Genomic DNA, 11,864 nt, shown 5'->3' with positions numbered 1-11,864 from the left:
CATTTATTTTGGTTTGAGCTTTTTATACATTTATCACTTAGAACACTGCCTATTCTCTCTTACATTGTCATATGTTGTGCGATCCGAGAAAATTGTCTAGTATGTAGTTACCATTGCACCTTCATAAATTTGAGGAATTCAAAAAATGTCAAAGAACAGAAGGATCATTTACTCGTACGACAGACCCGATAAGATTCCTGCACTAAATGTTTGTCTTAGTATTGTACCCTTATCTCCGGACCTTTTTATTGCGCATTCCTTGCAGCAAGGCAAGCTTCTTTCGCTTTGGATCGGATTCCATGTATCTGACCTACCTGAGAAGTGCTTGAGATATCTTATGGTGAGCACATGCCAAACTTAAGTAAATGCCTAATTTAGTGTCCATGGAGAACCTACCATCCATTATAACATTTAAACAATAGAATACCAGGTCATAACATTAAAACTCTAGCACCAGAACCAGCGGCCACCTCAACCGACGTCATTCCAAACAATTAGCTGAATGTTTAACATCAAGAGAACCAAGTTCAAGAAAGCTTTCTTTCAATTGATTTAAGGTAATAAGGAAACCAATTCACATACCTGCAAACAACAAGATACCTATCTCGGCAACCAACAGAACATAAAAAAACCAATAAGCTACTGAGTATTAACTACAATTCGGTTTATTCGACTTCTGAAAGGAGATAACTAGAGAGGCCTACTGTTGGCTGCTGAAACCCTGGACCCCACTCAAGGAGCTCCTTGCTAGTATCATGCTTGTGCACGAAAACTTCAATGAAACAAAAGCAGTCTTCTTTGTCCCCTTTGTTGTATCAATTGCCTCCTTGAGCTCCTCTTCACAGTGAACCTACACAAACACAAGTTAAAGTGATGAGTTTCAAATCGAAAACTATCAGATATTCAAATCTTATTATCACATAGCTAACGCTTGCAGTTCAGCATTTGCCCTCGCCCCATTGTGGATGACCTCCATCAAGGCAGTGTAGTTCTAGTTCTTGATAACATTGTAAGGGCCATCATAAATCTCCACCTCAAAGTTAGACATATGCCCTAGTAGCCAATCGGGTTAACACATTAATTCTTTCTAGGATAATTTTGTATCTAACCTAATTATTTAGGACGGTTAGTTACCATTCATGTAGTGTATATATCCATGAATCGTCTAGAGAATTCATAAAATGATTACATATATTCTCAAAAATTGAGAATTTGAGGCATGTATCATTGATGATTAATTCTCAAATTACTCTTGATCGATGGATCATCATGAAGATAATGATTGATCTAATTAAATTAGTGCACGGATTATTTTTTTTAGGGTAGACAAATCTCAAGTCTATAGTATGAAGACACTGGAGCTAAAATGCAAATATTTGTTAGAGAACAAAAGCACCGAGCGTGACCAACACGAGAAGTCACTTGAATGTTTATTTACTCGTCAGTGACTTTCTCGATTGTTCATAATGAGATTACTATAGTTTGACTATATCATAACTCGATCTTCTGTCCATATGGAGTCTTGAGGTGTATGTTGGCTATAGTAGATTCACTATAGGAATAGGGTGTGCAGCTAGATGAGATCTATCGATCTTAGTAAAAAAGGAGAAGTCCTATGTGATTTAGGAGACTGAATTCAGAAGACTTTAGCCAAGACAGAGTGAATAATGGAAAGATATTTTCATAGATTTCACATAAGAAATCAAGTCGAATAAATCTTACATATGACAAACGATGGAGTTTGACGAGTTTTCTATAGCCTGTGTCTTGTCGGAACTCATGATAGAAGAACTGAATCACATGATAACTACATCTAGAGGTTCATTTCTTTCATTTTATTGGGTTGTCACTAAATGCTGCTAAACATCACTGATAGATTGTGAGACTAACGAAAATTATTTTGATAGTCAATAAATCTCAGTTGATGAGTTGAAATTATTCTAATCCATTGTAAGAAGTTTCAATAATATTTTGATGGAGATCAAAAATATATCTCACTACTAGATAGAATAGAACCAACGGGATCACACACAAAAGAGGTCTTGACTGATGAAAATGTTGAATTACAAATTTCAATCACAAAAGGATTCAATTATCAATATAATTGATGATTGGACTAATCTATAAAAGTTACATCAAGGACTTACTAAATGTTAGTAAGTTATAGAAGGATTTAATTGTAACTATTGCTAATTATTTGATTTGATCAAATATGGATTGAATTAAATCAGATCTAGTCTGACTGAATTTGGTTTATTAGATTTTTTAGTCCAAATAGGATTTGAATTTAATTCTTAATTGGATTTGACACAAATTAGATTCGAATTGGATTAGAATTAAGATAGGATTCCAGAGTCCCATTAGACTAGGACTCTCTCTCATTATCCATGCCTTATATGGGATGCCAAACCAAAAATTATCGTGGCCTTTTTGGCATGGAGAAAGTGAGGCACACAAGGTGGGGGCAGCAACACTCTGAGAGTCCTCTTCATGGACTCTTAACGAACTCTACCAAACCCTAGGAGATATGCTTTAAAAGGAGAAAAAAAGGGGCGCCTCATCTTGAGAAGATTGTAGGCATGAGAAATAAATGAGAAAAGGAGGAGGCCATGCATGAGGGAATGTTAGCGAACAAAAGAGAAGAAAATAGGGAGGGGGTGCTCCATATGATGGATAATACGTTCATGAGATGGATGTAATTCTTCTCCCTTCCTCTCTTCTTACATCCATGTGATGGATGACTTTCTCTTTTTCTTGGTCCAAGAGTTGGACATCTCATCTCTCTCCTTCTCCACCATATTCAGTCGAAGAGTTGGACGGAAAGAAAAAAAAAAGAGATTTGATCTTTTATCTTTTCAAGATCTTCTTCTTTTCTCTTGAGAAGAAAAGGAAAAAAAAATTAATTTAGATCTGATTTTCTGATCCTTCTACAGATCACTTTGGTTTTCTTGAGAAAAGAATCAAAAGAGATAAAAAATTTGACAATCCAAAAAATGATCTCTGTAAGGGAGCTAGTACTTCGATGAAATCGAGATCTTCTGATCAGACCAGTCTCGTATGGATACCTATAGAGGTCAGATACTTATATGGCTTCAAAAGATCTTGAAGACATCCACAGATCATCAGATTGCGATTTCAATGGATCATGAAGATATCCACTGATCATTAGATCATGGTGAAGATCTACCCCAGCAAAGGTAAAAGTTAGATTTTTATTTTGCTTAAATCTTAATCTTATACATATGATGATCCCTGCGTTAATGTTGAGATATGATCTTTATGCATGCTAGATTAGATTAGATGTAATCAATGATTTAATTTAAAACATCATTCTGATATAAGGTTGTCCTGATATAACATTGAAATGTTATGTTGCATGGTTGTCTTAAAATGATGTTGAAAATTTTTTGAAATTTTTCTTTCACTGCGTATTTTAAAAATTTTAAAATTTCTGCATGCATACCAAATCATTATGTGATGGCATTTCTTAATAGTGGTATCAAAGCCATCTTATTATTACAAGATTAAGATCTAGATTTCAGATTTAAAAATTATTTTTAAATATGAAATTATGAATTATTATGGAAAGGAGATGGAGTTCAAGATCTAAAAATCTGAATGATTAAAATTCATGTGATGGATTTCATGATCTGAAAATCTATTTTCAAATATGCAATTCAGATTATTTAATATTCATGCATTATTTCCAAGATCTAAATTTATTTTAAGATCTAAAAATTTAATTTCTTATGTTTCATACGTCCAAAAATTTGGTATCTAATTTTCATATGATGTGAATCTTGTTAGATCTGAATTTTATCTTTGTTATATATTCATACATGAGATGATATTTATAGATAGAGATTCATCTTGATGGGATCTATGATGATATGGATGTTTTCATGTTAAAGTAATTTGATTGAACATCAGATAAGATTTTATAAATTAATCTAAAATCATCCTGATATGAGGTTATCCTGATATAACGAGCATCATTATATGGTATAGTTATCCTAGGATGAAAAGAGATTAATACATAAAACATCATAAGAAATTAGCATGAACATAAAAACTATGTGATAGTCATGCGTGTGTTTTTTATGGATACATATAGTGATATCCATGAATCACTACAAATTCTGAGAGTAGAGTTGTATCATAAATATACTTTAGATGGTTATAATTTCTCAATCTATGATGAGGAACAACAAACCAAGTCCAATTTGGAATTGATTGATCTATTGGTATCAAAGAAAAGTATCTTGAAAGGTGGTTACTTAATTAGGACCATTGCATCAGCAGCAGGGAGCCTCTTATCAATCATCACTTATTTGATCAATTTGGTTGATCAAAATCTGATTTATGATGCTTAGTATTGAGTTCACCATGATTGTATTGCACTGTGAGTCTGATCTTGATGAGTCAAGATGCGATCTTATTAGTAGATCCAATTAATTATAGATTTACATGCAATATAAATAAACAATTAAAACCTAAAGAAGACCTAAATTAAATCTTCTCATAAATATTAAATCGAATGGTCTTCCACCATTACAGATGTACGGGCCTTCCGAATGTTGATTGTTCTTGGCTAGATATAGTGGTTCAATTGCAACAAAAAAATATGCAACCACTCTATTGGTATGAAATGCTCGAGGGTAAAGATGGAGTTGGACTCAATAACTATTAGGTGAGAAATCTAATGATGACTTTACACCCATTGATGAACGGTGAGTCTGACTTAACTAAGGAATGAGGCCAATAACTATTAGATGAGGCTTCAGAAATTAAAGACCAATGATCACTGTAATTTGCTTGAGAAGCATTTGACAAGAGTTGTTTACTCATTAGTTGACACTCCCCAATAAATGTTACATAAGGTGGTGTGCCAATTGGTGGGACCGTGGTACTCACTTGAAACTCTAATTGCGGAGGGATTTTCGTCTCTCTACCCGAGAGTGTATGAGATTTGAAAAAATAGTGGTAGGCATATTTATTTTAAAAGATTCAGAATAAATATTAAAATCAAGTACGAATATCTAACTAGAATCTCTACTTTCTGATAGAATAATATATCAGCTTCAAATCTTTTAGCTCACATATTAGAAACCAATTGACTAACTAAACAAGTTATAAAGACTGGCTCAAGAATATAAAATAGTTTTAGGCTCCAAAAGGTTAACTTATATTTATGATCAGGATATCCCTATGTTACCAAACTCCGATAATTGATCAAAGAGCAATCAGTTCATGATTATTATTTGACAATAATTAAGGATTTAAATAAATTTGAGAAGCTCGACCATGCATAAGAAGTTGCGAATGAATTTGATCCTGCAATCTCTTACTAGTTCATATGGATAATTTATAGTAAACTATCACATGAATTAGATTGATTGCACCTTGGTTAAATTAATGAACATGATGGTGACTACTGACAGGATCTTGAAGAGGTCAAGGGGATTGGGTTCTTGCTGTGGAATAGACTTTTATTTCCAAAAGAAGGTCTCTTGGAAGGAGAAGAAGTCCATGAAGAAACATAAGTTCGAGAGCAAGCGAAAGAAGGAAGCTTCTATGAAGGCTACTCTGTGATGTTGACAGTCAATAAAAGGAACTATCCTGTATACCTGGAAAGCCTAAGAAAAAGAAAGAGAATATATCTTCAGAAAGTATGTTGGATCTGCTCGATATTGGTATCTGAACATATAGTGAGTGTCAGAGATAAAATGAACTCAAAGTATATGTGGCACCTCAGGTTTGATCATATTGGAGGGGATAGAATAAATAAATTAAAATGGTATGAGTTTTTAGACTTATCAACTTTTAAGTCATTTTCGATTTGTAAATTCTACTTTTAAGGATAAATGGCCAAACTATCCTTTTGTAGGACACAGGATGAGGACCACTGACATACTTGATCGAGTACACACTGATATGTATAAGCCATTTTATATGCAAACCCGAGATGGTTATCTTTACTTCGTTACTTTATACAGATGACTTTTCACGGTATGAGTATATGTGTGAGACACAAATCTAAAGTTTTGAAAAGTTTAAATAATTTAGATATGAGGTCAAAAAGCAAACTAGAAAATTCATAAAGTTCTTCGATGAGATCGAGAAGATATATATCTTAGTGGAAGTTTCTAATCCATTTTAAGAAAAATGCATAGTTTCACTTTGGATTCTTTCTGGTGCACTCAATTCAATGGGGTGTGGAAAGGAAGAAAGAGACCTATTTGATATGGTCCAATCCATGATGAGCACTGATCTTCTCTTATATCTTTAGGGATAAGCTTTAATACTGAATAATTTTTTCTAAGTTTTTCCAATTACGCCCTATGAGATGTAGCATGATGAGGATATCCGACCCAAGTCAAGCGATAACAGATGGACAAGTTAGAGGTTAAGTCTATGAGAGCTCATTTCTTTGGTATCCTAAAGAGTTTAGGTGATACTACATTTACTTTTCAAATGATCACAATATGATTGTACCTGATATGCTATGTTCTTGAAAAAATAGTTTATCCAAGATGGAGATAATGGGAGAAAAATTACGTTCAAAGAGAAAATTTTTGAAGAGCAACGAGTCATAGAACCTATAGAACCTATTCATATTGAGCCACATATAGTACCTCCTCTACCTCATAGGTCGAGTAGTATCTCTCATCCTATTGAAAGATATTTAGGTATTCTAATAGAGGATATAGAGAAAATATTCTTCATGGAGACAGAGAAATGAGATGATCCCAATACTACTATGAGTTGAATTAGACATCGATTTCGAGAAGTGATTGAATGCAATGAATCAAAAGTTGATTCGATATATTCTAATCAAGTTTGATCCTTAGTGAATCCACCAGTAGGTATAGTGCTTATTGGATTCAAATAGATCTATAAAAGGAAGAGATGTAAAGGTAGAGACCTTTAAAGCAAGCATCTCGAAATAAGGATACTCGATGCAATCAAATAGTTTGATCTCATCAAGAACGAGGAGAAAACATGTTTATAAGAAGGTCAGCGGGAGTATTGTTATATTCTTCATATTGTATGTGGATTTCATCCTCCTGATTAAGAATGTTATTTCTATACTGACAATGGTTAGAATATGATTGTCTAAAAAAATTCTGTATAAGAGACCTTTGAGAAATATCCCATATAAGTCTATGAGATAGATATAGATCTATGAGATAAATCTAATAGAATGCTAGTTTCACAAAATATGTACATAGAAGAGGTGTAGAAGGAGTTCAACATGAAAAATTCTAAAAAGAATTTTCTACCCCTTGGGCATGGGATTAATCTCTCCGAGAAGATATGTGGGATACATCTGTAGAGATGCAGTACATGAGCTAGATCCCTTATACTTCAGCTAGTGGGAGCCACTCTCATGTATGCGATACTATGTACATGACGTGATATATCTTTGCTGTGAGTGTCACAAGCGAATATCAATTAAATCCAGACTGAGAATACTGGATAGCTATGAAAATATTTTTAAGTACTTGAGAAGCACTTAGGATATATTTATGGTCTTTGAGGGAAATCAAAGTTGAGGATAAAAGGATACGTTTAATCAGACTTTATATCTAATATTGATGGTAGAGAGTCTATATTAGAAAAGATATTTTCTTATGTAATGTAGATTTGGTAAATTGGAAGAGTTTCAAACAACCGATCATTGCAGATTTATAAAAACCGTGTATGTCGCTGCTTATAAGGTGACTAGAAAAGAGTTCTGGTTAAAAGAGTTTATTGTAGAACTGGATGTAATATCATCAGATGGCACAACATTGTGCTGCGACAACAAAGGAGCCATTGCTTTAGTTAAGGAGCCTAGATCTTATCAGAATTTTTAGTACATAAGAGCATAATTAATTATTTGTAATCATTTCTAGAAGTAAGACTTTGAGAATCAGAGTAGACCCCATGAAAATGTGACAGACCCACAGACTAAACTATCTTACCAACAGAGGAAAGAAGCATATCTTAAGAAGATGGGGTTTAGGTCTATGGTAGATTAGCTTTAGTGCAAGTGAAAGATTGTTAGATGTATGTCCTAAAACCCAATCAGACTGACACATTAATTTTTTTTTAAGACATAATTTTATACTTGATCTAATTATTTAGAACAATTAGTTACCATACATATAGTGTATATGTCCATAAATTGTCTAAAAAATTAATAAGATGATGACATATATTCTCAAGAGTTGAGAATTTGAGGTATATGTCATTAATGGTTAATTCTCAAATTATTCTCGATTGATGGATCATCATAGAGATGGTGATTGATCTGGTTAGATTGGTGTTTGAATCGCTTCTCTTAGGATAGACGAGTTTCGAGTCTACAGTATGGAGATATTGGAGCAAGAGTACAGATGTTTGTTAGAGAACAAAGATATCGAACGTGATCAATATGAGAAGTCACTTGGATGTCTACTCACTCGTCAGTAACTTTTCGATGCTGTAGTAGTGTGAATGATTCTTTGACCTGTGGTGCTATGGCTATTCACAATGAGGTTGCTATAGTTTAACTATACCATAACTCAATTTTCTAGCCATACGAAGCCTTTAAGTGTATGTTGACTGCAGTAGATTTATTATAGGAATAGGATGTGCACCTAGATAGGATCTATCAACCTTAGTAGAAAAGAAGAAGTCCTACGTGATTTAGAAGACTGAGTTCAAAAGATCTTGATTAGGACAGAGTGAATGATGGAAAGGTATTTCCATATATTTCACATAAGAACTCAAATTGAATAAATCTTATATATGATAGACAATAGGATTTGATGAGTTTTTCATAACTTTCATCTTATCGGGACTCACGATAGGAGAACTGAATCATACGGTAACTATATCTAGAGGTTCAATCCTTCCATTTTGCTGGATTGCCACTATATGGGATGTCAAACCAAAAATTACCATAGCCTTTTTGGCATGGAGAAAGTAAGGCACACAAGGTGGAGGCGGCAACACCCTAAAAGTTCTTCTCTTCATGGACTCTTAACAAACTCTACCAAACCAAACCCTAGGAGATATGCTTTAAAAGAAGAAAAAAAGGGGTGCCTCATCTTGAGAAGGTTGTTGGCATGAGAAATAAATCAAAAAAGGAGGAGGGCGTGCATGAGGGAATGTTAGCATAAAAAAGAGAAGAAAATTGGGAGGGGGTGCTCCATATGATGGATGCCACATCCTTTCCCTCTTCCTATGTCCATGAGATAGACGTGATGCTTCTCCCTTCCTCTCTTCTTATGCCTATGTGATGGATGGCTTTCGCTTTTTCTTGGTCTAAGAGTTGGATGCCTCATCTCTCTCTTTCTCCTCCATATTCAGTCTAAGAATTGGATGGAAAGAAAAGAAAAAAGATTTGATCTCTTATCTTTTTAAGATCCTTTTTTCTCTTGAAAAGATAAAGAGAAAAAAAAATCAGATTAGATCTGATTTCTTGATCCTCCTATAGATCTCTTTGATTCTCTTAAGAAGAGAATCAAAAGAGATAAAAGATTCGACAATCCAAGGAGCGATCTCTGCAAAAAAACTGACACTCCAGTAAGATCTAGATCTCTTGATCAGACTAGCCTCGTATGGATACTTATAGAGACCATACACTTATGTAGCTTCAAAGGACTTTGAAGACATCTACGGATCATCGGATCGCGATTTTAACGGACCATGAAGATATACACAGATCACCAGATTGCAGTGAAGATCTATCCGTGTAAAGATAAAAATCAAATTTTTATTTTGCTTGAATCTTAATCTTGTACATATGATGATACCTGGGTTAATATTGAGATATGATCTCTAAGCATGCTAGATTAGATTAGATCTAATCAATGATTTGATTTTAAACATTGTTTTGACATAAGGTTGCCTTGACACAACGTTGAAACGTTATATTGTATGGTTGTCCTAGAACGATGTTGAAAAGTTTTTGAAATTTCTCTTCCACTGTGTATTTTAAAAATTTTAAAATTTCTATATGCATATCAAATTGTCATGTGATAGCATTTTCTAACACTCAATTGTATAACCCCCATTGTTAATGAGGAAGATGATGCTATTCTACCCACAACACAGCATCGCCGACACATCCTATGCTACCAGCTAAATTAATTTATACAAAAACAAGGATTAGAATTCCTGAGTTTAGTCATCATATCAGAGTTCCATCATCTCACATTCAATTAGAAGACAATACCTGAAAGCTCCCATCCCCAATGCAAGTGATAACCTGCTTACCCCTTGCAGCCTGGGCATACCCCAGAGTCGCCCCCATTGACCAACCAATCGATCCATACTGCATTTGGAACTCATCTCTACAATGCAACAAGCAATCTTTCTTTATTAGCAACACAACCAAAGTGAGGTTGGAAATGGCCTCCCGTTGAAGTTTGAAGCCATATATAACTATAGTGTGATTAACGCATGGAGGAGCTCACCCATAGCCCTGTGGCAATTTGAGCTTCTACCAGTTAAACCATGAGTCTCTAGTCTCGGCGATCATGGTGGTATTGCTCGATAGCATCTTCTGGATGTGCCTGAAGAGTACATTTTGGAGGGTGTCCTCGGGCACAAGGATCTGGCAATAGTTCTCGTAAGCAATAGTATTCCTCATGAGCCTCTTGGCGAGTGCTCAAAGGAAGTCCTTCATCAAAATGCATCCGTAAGGCCAGGCCATTGGCAATCACCGCCAACTCCGGCTGCACGATGATGGCCTTCTCCTTCTTGATTAGGAGCGAATATCCGACGGAGATGTAGTCATTGAAGATGGGGCCGACGAAGAGGTAGGCTTCCGTGGACTCCACAATCTCGGCACAGAAGGTGGTGCTGATGGCACCTCAGTAAGTGCCAATGACTACTTTAACTATATTGATGACTACTTTAGCTTGATTTCCTAGATGACACTACGACAGATTAAAAAGGTGGTGCGTGCTAGACTATTGTCTGATAACATACTTTGCGTTGGAAGCCTAGGGTTGGTAACTTATATGCTCCTATTTTTGATCAGGAACAGCGACAAAATCAACAAGAATGACCTTTGCTATTCACATATCAATGTCCTGATGCACCATGTTCATGTTTTATTGCTAAAGATATGTAAATTACTTTAGGTAGGTTCTTCTTGGGAGAGGGCTACATAGATCCAAAATGATGTTTTAAGAGATAGGATTTTTTGTGTACATACCCTCTTCAATATTGAAATTTATGTGTATACCCTCACAAAATTAATGTTTGCATTCTTGACTGCTTACTGGAACCATACTATTAAGTCTTCTAAGATAAGTGTTTTTTCTTGATCTTCCTTTACTGACTCTTTTCACCCTTGGAATTGTTATCACAAAATGGTAGCAAAGATCACTAACATCCTTTAATGAGTCTTTTAGGTATTCTTCCATACTAACATATAAGTGTTTTCTTTTCCTTATACAATATTCTTTCATATCTAGACTACCAAGGTAGCTAGGTATCTAACCTTTCTTTAGATAATAATTCTTTGTAAAAATAATAAATAAACTAACATACCTCAACCATTTCTGAGAATTCTGCTAATCATCTTTCTTATAAATATTAGACTTTCCAGGCATTTTCCAAGTCTTTCCTAAATCTCCTGGTCACTTTCACTACAAGAAATTTGATTTTTTGCGACGAAATTTTTTCGTCGCTAAAAATCATATTTTCGTCGCTAAAAGTATTTGCGACAAAATATATCATCGCTAAAAATTTGTAGAGAAAGCCTCGTAGCAAAAGACCTTAGCGACGAAACGATTTTATTTCGTCGCAAAAAATAGTAAACCTAGACGATGAAGTTATGTGCTGTATTAGCGACGAAAATATTTTGTCGCAAGAGCTTAAAT

The 11,864-nt window shown here is 34.6% G+C and overlaps 1 pseudogene; it reads right to left on the bottom strand.

The window, feature by feature from the left end:
• Nucleotides 1-556: 556 nt before the first annotated feature.
• Nucleotides 557-11,541, bottom strand: LOC105033086 (pyruvate decarboxylase 2-like; annotated as a pseudogene).
• Between the last annotated feature and the right edge of the window lie 323 nt (nucleotides 11,542-11,864).

The sequence above is a fragment of the Elaeis guineensis genome, chromosome 3 (assembly GCF_000442705.2).
Source record: "Elaeis guineensis isolate ETL-2024a chromosome 3, EG11, whole genome shotgun sequence".
Classification (NCBI taxonomy): domain Eukaryota; kingdom Viridiplantae; phylum Streptophyta; class Magnoliopsida; order Arecales; family Arecaceae; genus Elaeis; species Elaeis guineensis.
The sequence above is the reverse complement of the archived record's forward strand: the minus strand, read 5'-3'. Positions and strand labels throughout refer to the sequence as shown.